Source organism: Patella vulgata, chromosome 7 (genome assembly GCF_932274485.2).
Source record: "Patella vulgata chromosome 7, xgPatVulg1.2, whole genome shotgun sequence".
Classification (NCBI taxonomy): domain Eukaryota; kingdom Metazoa; phylum Mollusca; class Gastropoda; family Patellidae; genus Patella; species Patella vulgata.
Genome location: NC_065885.2, coordinates 50534707 through 50547246, shown reverse-complemented (window position 1 = coordinate 50547246; position 12540 = coordinate 50534707). Strand labels below are relative to the sequence as shown.

Below are 12540 nucleotides of genomic sequence, written 5' to 3'. Positions count from 1 at the left end.
TAAAATTAAACCATGTCCCCGAAATGACCTAGTTTGTCTCGAGTGGACGTTAAACCCCAACCCTCTCTCTCTCTCTCTCTCTTATAGCTTAAATATATGTCAGTCTTGTTATTACTCAAGAGAGGAATTACAGCGATCAGATTCCGATGGCGGAAGAAATAAAGCGGGGACCAACTCCATATTAAACAAATCTGTGTATGTTTGACATTTTTTTTATACTAGAAAGAAAACAAACGACATGAGCATTACAAAAACAGATATCTAGACAAATAGCGTTTATCGTTTCAGTTTCTCGATCAATGGGCCCTCAGTGGCATTTTCGTTGGGGGAAGGTGGGAGCCATTGAGTCGCCACTGATAAACAAGTAGAGTTAGAGCTAAGTCTAAACGACCTTGGCCTGCACACTTCACATTAATATGACTAGCGACTGGAGTCAGCACGCGGACTGCAGACGGACAGGTTTTAACTGCTGTTTCTCTGCGGTGTTATTGATTTGTTAATAATATTAATATTACAGAAGTTTAAACATGGCAGGACGAGTGATCGGTGTTGCAGTTGATGGAAGCAAGGAAAGTCAAAATGCGTTTAATTGTAAGTAACGCTAGACTTATTTTCTGTGTAATGTATTCCTACGATCGATTTTGGCTAGTAGAATCTACACTGTTGTGATCTACAGACTAGCTAGTTAATAAGACATACTTTCTTTTAAGAGCTCATCCTAAAGAACACTATCTATGACTTGTTCAAACTCGTTTTATTATGCGGAACTTGTTACAGATATACGGTTCAGGTGAGAACCGCAGGTCCTTTTACTTAGACCCTATCTGATGGGCTTGTAATTGATATTTGGTCGCAGCTTGAACAAAAGGTTTTTCACGACATTGTAGAACCAAAATTACAAAAATAACGTTATGTATTCATGTCCCCGTTTATACAAAACAAACAAGTACGAATTGGATAACAATTTTTATTTTGCTTTCTTGTGCATATTGTCAACACCAAAGTTACACATATAACAAGGTGACCTTTATTATTGTGACATCATGGAGATATGAACAAGTAGGACAGCTTATGAATGGATTCAAAAGTCATTAACAGCCGAAAAGCGTTTATGTTGACAACATAGCAACCTGCTATACACTCACTGTTTGTAGATGTTATTTACGGTATTTTATTTATAGATTAGGGCTAGAATCTTTACAAATCATACCAAATTTACTGACTGGAAGAGTTAGGGGCTGATCGGGTCCCATTGACTGTGTCCCGGAGGAGAGTTTTAGTGGGAGCCAAGGAGTGCGGCGTTTTAAGAATAAGTCCAATAGAAGGATGGGAAAATAAAGAAATGAAATGGCGTTTAACGTCCTACTATTCTGCACCGACTGGGCTAATGAAAACAGGCATACGCCATACAGTGTGCTATGAGCGAAATTTTGCCCGGACAGCGGCACTCGCGGCCTATTCTTATATCGGATTCCAACTGTCAATGTGGTTTTTACGTGCATGTCAATGTGTACACGGGACATCGGGTTTTCGTCCCATCTGAACGACGGGGCTTAAAATATGTTCTTGCGGCATGTGCTAATTTTCTTCAGATTAAAATGTTCGAGGGGGATTTGAATGAATATGTTTCCAGTCTAAATATATCACCAAATAAATCACACAGTGTGTACGCGGGAAGCCATCTTTAAAAAGTATAAGAACTGTATTTTTGTAATAGAAATGAAATCCACCACTGCTGTATGAAATATTGGTGATTACCAATAAAGAGTACGCCGTTAAAAATTGTTTTTGTATGGTTGAAGAATGTTACTAATGCACGGGCACCAGCAGTTCATTGTGAATTTGCCAAGACCGCGTCATGAATATTTTATGAGTTATTTACCTCTCTCGCTATACTTCCGGTAGCCACGACCTTTGCTATCAGCAACCACTATTAGATATGGCGAACGTTATGAATTAATTAATTCCCAGAGGTTTTAATTCCCAATTGTATTTAGATTTCAAAAACTATTGTAATTGCTTAAATGATTTGGCATGATTCATGGTTTTCCTCTGTTTCCGACGATTTCAAAGTTTCTAAGCATTTTTCGGTGTGAATTCCAACCACACTGGAATCTGTGGGTCTGTATAAGGTATTTAGGGTGTCGCCAGACCAGTTACGGAGTCAGAAGGGGAAGGACAAGAGTTTTTTTTTTTTCAAGATAATATTACTAATAAGGGCCAAATTTAGTCAGAGTTATGTTAGATTTATTTTAGAGTATGAATGAATAATGGGTTCTACCCAGGTTTTTTTTTACAAATGTGATAAATTAACGGGCTATCATAGGGGAAAGCAACTCATTTAGCATTTGGTCAAAGCTAATTATAGTAATTTAATATAAAACAGTTTTCTTATAAATTGTTATGTATACATTGGATGTATAAATTAAAGACTTGCTTTGTTTAAACAGTAGTTTCTTCTTAAATGGTTTGATTGTTTAACCGTGTAAATTACACAGGTAAGGCACTCTCATCTCACATAGTGAACAGAAGGAGTATCTCCGTCCAAACAGTTATCATTGGTTGTTGTGTGATTCAACGAGGCCGTTCGTGACCGTCATCGATCGGGATCGTCCCATAGCATCAGCTGTAATGCCTAAATAAATAAAATTGTGGTGGCCCCTAAAAACAAATAACACATTTGAAAACCAGAGTAGAGATTCTTAAAAAGGAGGTAGAGCTTGTGGGGAAATTTAAACTTGTCGGTCAGCATTATAGGTAATTATTGTCATGCCATACAAAAATTCAACACCCTGGTTTGGCGAATGATAAGAAACAGGGTTAAAATTTAATATAATTTTAACAGGGCAGCAGGACTTGGATTGTCCCCGATTCTTGTTGTATTGTGACTACAGTCACGCTAAAGATTTGTCATGCTTAAATCTGACCAGAAATATCGTTAAGGACTTTATCTAAAACATAACGTTTGATTTTAAGGGTTTATGGATAATCAGTATCGTACTTGTGATAATACTGTAATAATCCAGGTAACAGAATCCATGAGTTATTCTTCTTGATCAGTTTTTAATATTACCTATCAAAGAATAATATTTTAATTTCAGGGTGTATTGATAATCTATATCGTGTCGGTGATAGTGTTATAATTATTCACGTAGCCGAATTTAACCTGAGTGTCGGCGTAAGTAAGTATATATTTAAGCATAATAAAATCCGGCGATATTGTCATGAGAACAACCCGTTACAATGTCATTTGTCAATCATGTCCATTACCGTTTGACAGTATGTGACAAGGGTACACTGTACACAGTATGTCCTACAACAGTATAACGCCCATGTGAAGATTGTTTAATTATATTAACAGTATAAAGATGAATAGTTTTTCGTTATTTTTTATTCACCAATAACGAGTAACATTTTACCTCGTTTTTCATCTCAACCGAAAATATGTAAAACTGCAGGTATACAACATTGCCATGCTGGATTGTTATTCAAGTGGCAAACAACGAAAAACGAGATATGTCGCCTCGTTATTCTTTATCCAACTTGTTATTCGGGATTCAAGTTTTTAAGCTAAAGACACATTACTATATAGAATCACCCTGCACGTTTCAAGTCAGTAGCTTGAAGCGTATATATGGTATTAGTGTCAGTGGCTTGTGGCACGAAGTAACAGTATATTGTCGCATACATAATATATTATGTCAACGCTTGGGCGACATAATATATTGTGTTGACGCGCCAAGCGTGTTAGCATATTAGACCTGTAGACTCAGTGGAATGTACGCGTCATCAGAGCCATAGAAAGTGTCCCTGTAAATAAAAGAGGGCATCCTTATCAGAAAAAGGGCACCTGTGATGTCAGAATTTCAAAAAAGGGCACTTTTCTTTCGGATTAGGGTTAGGGTTAGGGTTAGGACACAGAAAAGAGAGAAAAAACAGAAAAGAAAAAAACAAGCATTCATTGGTTATCAAAGCGCCAATTAAATCTATCGTTGCAAGTTCATGCCTAGTCACCTCCATCCTAGTTCCAAGCGTTGACATAATATATTATATCGCCCAAGCGTTGACATAATATATTATGTATGCGACAATATACTGTTACTTCGTGCCACAGGCCACTGACACTAATACCATATATACGCTTCAAGCTACTGACTTGAAACGTATCGCCTGCTAGAATGATAGATGTTAAGCATCACACAGCAGCAGTTTCATATACACATCTATCTGCTATACTAATATTTGTGACTGTCGTTTGTCTGTCTGTTCGGGGTTGGCGGCTACACTAGGTCTGCCCCGAGTCTGAAATTTGGGGTATAGGGGTAGCTCGGACAGGGGAGTAACATAGGCCAGGTGGCGTTAGTCTACCACTTCCGGTTTCGGGGTTATGACCCCCCGAGCGAAGCCGGGCATTCTTCTAGTGTATAATAAAATGGGATATTTTATCACTTAAGTAAAAACTATAGCTATATAATAATAGATGGCAACTAAGCCCCAGCAGCATAACACAGAGTAAAATGACTTATAGTTGAAAAAACAATGCAGGTTGCCATTGAAGCGCTAACAAATCCAAAATAAAGATCATGAAGATTTCAGTTTATTGTACAGTGGTTTGTATCTCGCACAGTGAACAGAAGTTATTTTGCTTGCCTACTGATTAAGAATTAGAGTTTTCAAACATTGTTTTTATACGCCCATATGGAAATGTGGTCGTATATAGCCGTTGTCCCCGTCCGTCCGCCTGTTCTACAGACTACATTTACCATCTGATTGTTTTGAAATTGAGGTATGTTGTTTACATTAGTGAGATGGAAAAGCCTATTTATATACATCATGTAAAATAATGAAACGAAGAAGCCTATTAAATTTCAGCAATTTCCATTAATTACTTTGTTTCACAAAAGTTATCATCCTTTGTGTATGCAATTTATATAGTCATTTAAATTAGTGAAAAGAAGAATCCTATTGAATTTCAGAAGTTTCCGTTAATTACGTCTAGAGTTGTGACCCCTGTTTCATTTTCTTGAACCTTGTGAATGCTCTAACGACAAAAGTTATCACCCCATCTGTATGAAATTTAAATTAGTGAAACGGGGAAGTCTATTGAATTTCTATTAGACCCTGTGAACGTTCGAACGACAATAAATTAATAAAACGAAGAAACTTTGTGAACGCTTGAAAGACAAAAGTTATCATCCAATCTGTATGAAATTTATATGCATTATTTAAACTAGTAAAACCTAGTAAATTACTTCCAGAGTTAAAGCCCTTGTTACAGTTTGTAGAACCTTGTGAACCCTCAAACAACGAATATACCATGCAGTGTGCTATGAGAGAAATTCCGCCCGGACAGCAGCACTACACGACCCACTTTTATATCACATTCCAAATGTTATGGGTACTTTTACGTGCATGTCACGGGTTTTCGTACTATCCGAACGACTATACGTTGTCCCTGGCTAGACCCCCCGTCCTGTCGCACTGACAAGGGGTAGCCACGCTAAAAATCCAAATGAACTTTCTCGGTCAACAGAGGGATAGAACACTATGGACCTCCAGGTTAGCGAGCCAATGTCTTACTCAGTAAACCCCCGTGCCCCCCCCCCCCACACACACACACCAACAACAAGTGCAGCAGTCTTTGTGAACTAATCGGCTAATCTTTCGTTGCCGAACAACCTATCTTTTTGTAACTAATCATTTTTGTCGTATTTGTAGTGCCAGACGTAGATGCTATAAGTAAACAAGTAAAAGAACAAGAAGAGAAAGTATCAACACTCACTGGACTTTTAACAGAAACATTAAAGAACAAACAAGTAATTATTATTATTTACTATTATCTGATATGTTTTGAGAATGGAAAAGAGAAGATTTAACTTGAGATGGTTCAATCTAATCTGTCGCATCCTATTGTTCAATGATTCATCTACTGTATTTGACTAGAATGGAATGGGGGCAATCCTATCTATGATATATATGAACAGTAATTCATATAGAGACCATATTGATTAATCGATGACCAAACGTGTGGTAGCTAGCAGGCCCAACAATCCACGTAACACAGCCAACCACACAATCCTAGACCTAATCAATATGTCTATCTAACTGTGGAGGTAGATCCAGAAATGCCAGATTCAAGGTTACACGTAAAATGTGGTAAAAATAGTAGCAAACTCGATTTAAATAGAACTTAAAATATATAATAAGGATAAAAAAGATATAGGATGTGTTTTGATTTTCGGGGTTTTGGCCACTGCCATTTATACAAATTGAGAAACAAAGTTTGTGGACTCTCTCGTGGCGTGAAATGAGAGCATGAAACCTATCGATGCTCATCGTTCTCGGCTGGTCCCTCCGTCATAAATGAACCCTATAGATAATCAGCATTCCACAACCTTCCGTTCCGAGGTTATCCCAACTCAAGTCCCGCGTCAATGATCCGACTTGCGACTCGACTTGAAATATTTATTGCGATTCGAGACTCGACATGGACTTGGCAGGCGTGACGACTCGCGACTTAAAAGAGCTTAGGACTCGAATCGGGGCGAGGGACATAACTCTAACTTACCTTATTCGCCATGTATTGCTGACTCATTTGATGAACTGGCGACTTGAACGGGACCCGGGCTTTGTGAAAATATACAGTCAGCGATTTACTTGAGACTCGACTCGGACTCGAGGTCCCGCGATTTGTTCCCGCCTCTGTTATCCCCGCCCCCTTCCCCAATTTGACGACAGCCTTGTTATTGTGAAAGCGATACAGATAACAGTTTCTAACATATTATTATCAAATTTGGTGTAAAACATTGGAATCATTAGAGGACGAATCCTGTTTATATTCAGCGTTCTGCGACCTACCGTTCGGGAGTTGATTTACCGTAAAAAGACCAAGACATTGACTATTATTAGTTTTTACACAATCTGATTAAAACACAGAAACTATTTCGTTTCGCTTTTTATAGTTCAAAATTTCGTTTACTTGTCTTTATTACACTAGGATCTGGGAGAGTTGTTACCTAACCCGCGTTCTGGACAAATCGGCCCCGTTTGTCGCGACGCAGGAGCGCCATCAGGTAGTGATCTCTAAAACTATTATGGCCACTTCCGCCTTCATTTCTATCGGGTTTGGAGCTCAAAGGACGGCAATAAACTCGCTCTAACTTGACTGAATGAAAAATCTAACATACCTTTCGACTTTGTGGAATAACAATTTATAATTCTAGTGATCTTTTTTTTGAATCTTATCGGATTCCTGAGAACAGATGTATTTTCTTCATGATCACCATCAAAACATTGAAGAATCGATTATGTCGTAAATTTTATGTTAATTAGATTGCCATTACTTAGATTTTCCCTTTTCTCACTGTTTTATTGTCGATTTGGGATGATACGAATATTTAGTATATATTAAAGACGTCTCTATTCATTTGACCTCATTTGACGTTTAAACCTATATAATGTACATGAATTTTAGGTACTATTTTTTTGCGGATGAATACAGCTGTTCTGTATTGTATTCTGTTGTAGACTGTGAAAATTTTGGATCCATGTGTCGACGCTTTAAATCACATGGATCCATTAAACCTTCTAACTGTTTAATTCTATTTTTTTCATTGAAGATTCTTATATTACAAATCTTTCCTTACACTAGAAACGTAATGACTTGATGATGTGAGGGATTAGCCAATGAAACGGTCTGTTACGGTGAGTTTTTGGCTTGAGGTGCACGGAACTGTGGGTAACCCACTAGAAAAATCAACGCTGATTGACGTCACCGGGTCAAAAGCCGCGCGTATGATCCTGATCTTCATGTAGTTTAGACCATCGAAAGTACAAAAAAAACGAAACGAAATATAGATCTTATTTCAATCAGATTGGTTTTCACACTACTATTATTATTACAGTTAGTTGCTTTATTGATAATTTAAAGAAGTTACTCGACTACACTTGCCCTACGACAGTTATAACCGACAGACTACGCAGTTTTAAAAAAACATAGTTTCTTTATTTTAACAAGGATACAAGACTCCAATGGGGATTAAATGTAGTAATTTAACACGTTACATTACAGAATTCCTTTTTTATCGTTTCTCTTTCAGATTCCAGGTAAAGTTGTTCGTGAAACTGGCAAACCAGGAGAAGCTATCATTGATGTGGCACAAAGGGAAAATATTTCGTCGTTGGTAATGGGAACACGGGGATTAGGATCATTCAAACGCACTATATTAGGTAGCGTTAGTGATTTTGTTCTACACAATGCTAATGTTCCAGTCACTGTTGTGCCTAGTTAACTACATTACATCGATACATTTGAAGTGTCTTTTGTCCTACACACATGCACTCACCGTAGAATACCAATTAATCTCTTAATTCTCAGCTGTAATGAGAAAATATAAGTACTTTCACTCAGAACAATTATTATTATTACTTTTAATTGGCTGTTTTTGCTGTCATATATAGGATACTAGACAAAATAGTTATTGGATAATTTTGTACCTGTACTACTAAATAACAACTATATAGAATAACTGTAATATATTGGTTGAAACTTTTGTTATCTTTATTAATGAATGTTGCAAGTCATCAGTTGCCAATTTCTGCTGTCTATTATAATTAAATAGCTTTGTAACCAGAATATTTATATGGCACATTTATTTAACAGAACACAACGAATAGTTCACCAGACTCGCGATTAGCATGTTACTCGCTGGGGCACGAGATGAGATGAATTTCCAGTTATATATTCGCCTAAGGATGTCATTTGGAAGCAATGTCGCTGATCGGAAGATTATCTTTCCTTTGCATAGGATGCATATAGCCCCATATAGCAAATAAAATTTTCTGTGCTTTTAGTCAGAATGATAACAAATCGGGTACGGGGCCCCTTTCCCGAAGTTGGCCGAGAAACATCCTCAACCTTTTCGAATGGTCATTAGTAGAAATCTGTGACGTGCTCATAAATGCAAAACCAGAAATGGTTGATAACGCTCGAATTCAACGAGATTTCCTACCAGGAAATAGGAATGTGTGTGATAATGTGCCCTCATTTCGTTCAGTTCTTGGTTGTTGCTAACTATGTTCATGTTCAGATCTTTAGGACTTAATCATAATCCCTCAACCAAGTATCAATGTATGGTATGTCATGGCTCAGATACGTCAAATCGATCGATTTTAGCTTTGGTACAGAACCCAAAATCTCCCCCCCCACCCTTAAAGTGCCCTAACTTTTATCTACCTATCCTCTTTCGGAGGCCCCAGCACGCCTCGGTTAGAAATACACTTTTAAAGTAGTTTCGAGGTTGCAATAGATGACCCTATTATGCTGGAGAAATTATAACATTGAATGAACAAGCTTAACACCCTTCTTATCTATTTGGTAATCGTCTAGAAATTGAATACGCATAATTGAACTAAATGTCGCCCATTTTCTTAGTGTTGTGATTAAGGGAGACAACTATGAAAACGAATGGGGGCAGACCACCATTGATTTCCCCATTGGCTTCAATGTTAATTCTGACCTCTTTGCCCACCTCCAACTTTTCCCCAAATTTTCGTTGCGCTGAATGCTTTTCACTAGAAGCAGAGGAACAAATTGTCATGTCTTTGCACTAAAATTTGTATGAGGTTGACCACCAAAATTATGAGATACACACAGTCTTGAAGAAGCATGCTTAAAACATGCAACTATTCGCTGTAGATATCACCGTAACCAACCTGATAACACTGTTATCCGCCTCAAAATTATGAATATTTACCAACACCTGGCAGAAAATTCAAACCCTGTTCGTCCATTCAAGACCCCAAAAATCAACAAAATGGACATGCAAAGGGGGAGAAAAGAGACAGACGAACTACAATTTGTGGGTACCGAGATGGTCTAATTTAATGGTGGTCTGCCTCGGAAAAGCTGGTAATTCTTTTACCTTTGACTTCAATGTTAAATCCATGTTTTTAAAAATTCCGACCACCTTAATCTTTATAATCACAAACCGTGTCACACACATCAAAGCTGGTCAAAGCAATCTTTTTATCACTATGTAATTTCCCTAATTCATGTCTATTTACTTTCCGACCCTTCAGCCTTAATATCAGGACTATTCACCAAAACCGGACAGAAAATGTAAATTCAAACAACCTTCTTCAATGCTTAGACAGGATATACAAGATAGGCAACATCAAATGCCATGCACCCGAAGACAGGGAGAAGTAATTAGGCCTACTTGCTATAATCCATACACGGGTAACGAAATCCTTGATATCATTTTATGCAATTTTGGCACACAAAAAGTCATTACTGAATGGAGATAATTGCTATATAAACTATCGAGAGCGGGAGAAGAAAGTAGTAGTCTTAATCCTTATGCAAGATATTAATTTATGCAATTTCAGCATAGAAAATGCTGCTAAATGGTCCTCTGAAGCTCAATAAATACAGATGAAACCTTATTATTCAATAAAGTGTTTTGGGCTTTTTGTTTTCTTTGTGTGGTGGTAGCCATTTACCGCCATTAATCTATAGCTGTATTAGAATTTACACAGAATTTATTCATTACAGTTATTTATATTTTGCATACTGAATGTGCCCATTACTTTCTTGCTGTCTCCTTCAAGATAAAACATCAAAGAAAGCCGCAAAATCTCTTGCGGGAAGAAACTCCCTCGCCGGCTTTTGTTGCAGAAATTAACCACCCTACTGAGTGATTAATGGTCATCGTTATTTTTCGCTTGGTGGCTCACACCTCAGTAATATCATTTTGCACTTGTGGGCAATAAGAAAGAAGTCGTAGATTAAGATAAGTATCGTTGTAAGTATTGAAGTAGGTACAATAAAATAAAAGTATATCACCGTGTACCAAACAATCAGAGGAGATACGTAATCCAGATAAGATGTCGAGATGAAGCCAATTATCTACCACCACACCTCCAAGTGCCCAACTTGATTACAATTTACACCGACTTACTTGTCTAACCATTCAATATATTATATTCTGTATTCTAACAAAAACAAGACACTTTTCACAGAAAACCTGAATAGTGTCGTCTTTATTTTTTGCTTGGCATGACAAACCTCAGTTACATTTTGCACTTGTAGGCAATTAGAAATGGTTCCACTACTGATGGCTTCCGTCTTGAGCACGCTTTGAGCAAGTTTCGTAGTCATTTGACTACAAACAAGTTACTGGCCTATAACTCCCTTAATTTCCAATTACACTGACCCAAAACTGTACTGTACATAGCTTAACATGACGTAATAAACCGATTCCCATTGAAATAAAGATGAAACCTTACCATATAATTATATGATTTGATTAAACCCAACTGCTTTGCGAAATTTCTGTTCATTTTAAAATGGCCGCCGAAAAACTCTTCGGTAAGATATGATTAATATTTCAGTGTTCTACTCTTCACTATTTGTAACATAATTACTAATTTCCGTGCAAACTGTGATGATATGTGTTAAACATTTTGCAATTGAACCTTATTTTACTTGCTCAAAACCTCGAATAGTGTATCAATAATTCTTATTCACAGCTACAACTCCAGTTTTCGATTTGATGCCTAATAATGTTAATTTAATTGACCCTAGAATAAACAAGCCGTAATCATGAACTTATTCATAATGCTGATGTCGTTGACAAGCTAATGTCTGATCATTTTGTTATATCCTTTAATGTCAATTTCTCAAACACTTCACGTAACAGCAGGAAAATACGCTATAGGAACATCAAATCCATCAATATTGAAGAATTTAATATCGATCTCATGAGGAGCACTCTATTCACACAATGTTCTAATGATGTTGACTACATGGTAGCTTTACTCGATAAAACATTACTTGACCTCCTTGACAAACATGCACCCATCCAAACCAAAACCATTAACCATTTAAAGAAAACACCATGGTATGATGCTTCTGTAAACGATGCTAAGCGAATACGCCGGGCAGCTGAAAGGAAGTGGCGTAAATCAGGGTTAGTGGTACATAAACGTTTTATGAAATGTGTTAAAAATGCCAAATCACAGTATTTGAACAAGGAAATGTCATCATGCTCAAGAAATCCGAAATTTTCTCAACCCTAAACTATTTACTGGGGGAAAAAAAGTGTCATCCTGTAATACTTTTAGTAGAATTTTTGCTCGAGAAATAACATATTCGCATACTTAAATCAACTTAGTCTGTAATTGATAGTTGACACATAAAAAAGAGCGATTTATCGAAAACATATGTCACTCATTTACCACCGAATTACACGTGAGTGGAATTATTCTAATTGCATCATTTGATTTAAAGTAACCAATCATTTTGTTAATTACACAAGTTCAGGGCCATGATCACGCGTTATTGTGCATGATATTCACTTACCTTTAAAAGAAACCGTAAGTCAGACTTGCATTAGATTCCAGAGATCGAGGGTACATCTGAGTTCCTAGACAGCCGAGAGGCTGGATAGGGTGGAGAAGTGGTTTTAGCTATATAGTATTGTAATTTGTGCTATGCTTGTATACCTGTATTCAGTTATATGCTATATAAAATGTAGA

The 12540-nt window shown here is 37.1% G+C and overlaps 1 long non-coding RNA gene across 1 annotated transcript; it reads left to right on the top strand.

The window, feature by feature from the left end:
* The first annotated feature begins 406 nt into the window (after nucleotides 1–406).
* Nucleotides 407–8552, top strand: LOC130010409 (uncharacterized). Its single transcript, XR_008788820.1, has 4 exons — nucleotides 407–591; nucleotides 3102–3182; nucleotides 5719–5816; nucleotides 8100–8552. It is a non-coding gene; the product is annotated as an uncharacterized LOC130010409 (long non-coding RNA).
* The last annotated feature ends 3988 nt before the right edge of the window (nucleotides 8553–12540 follow it).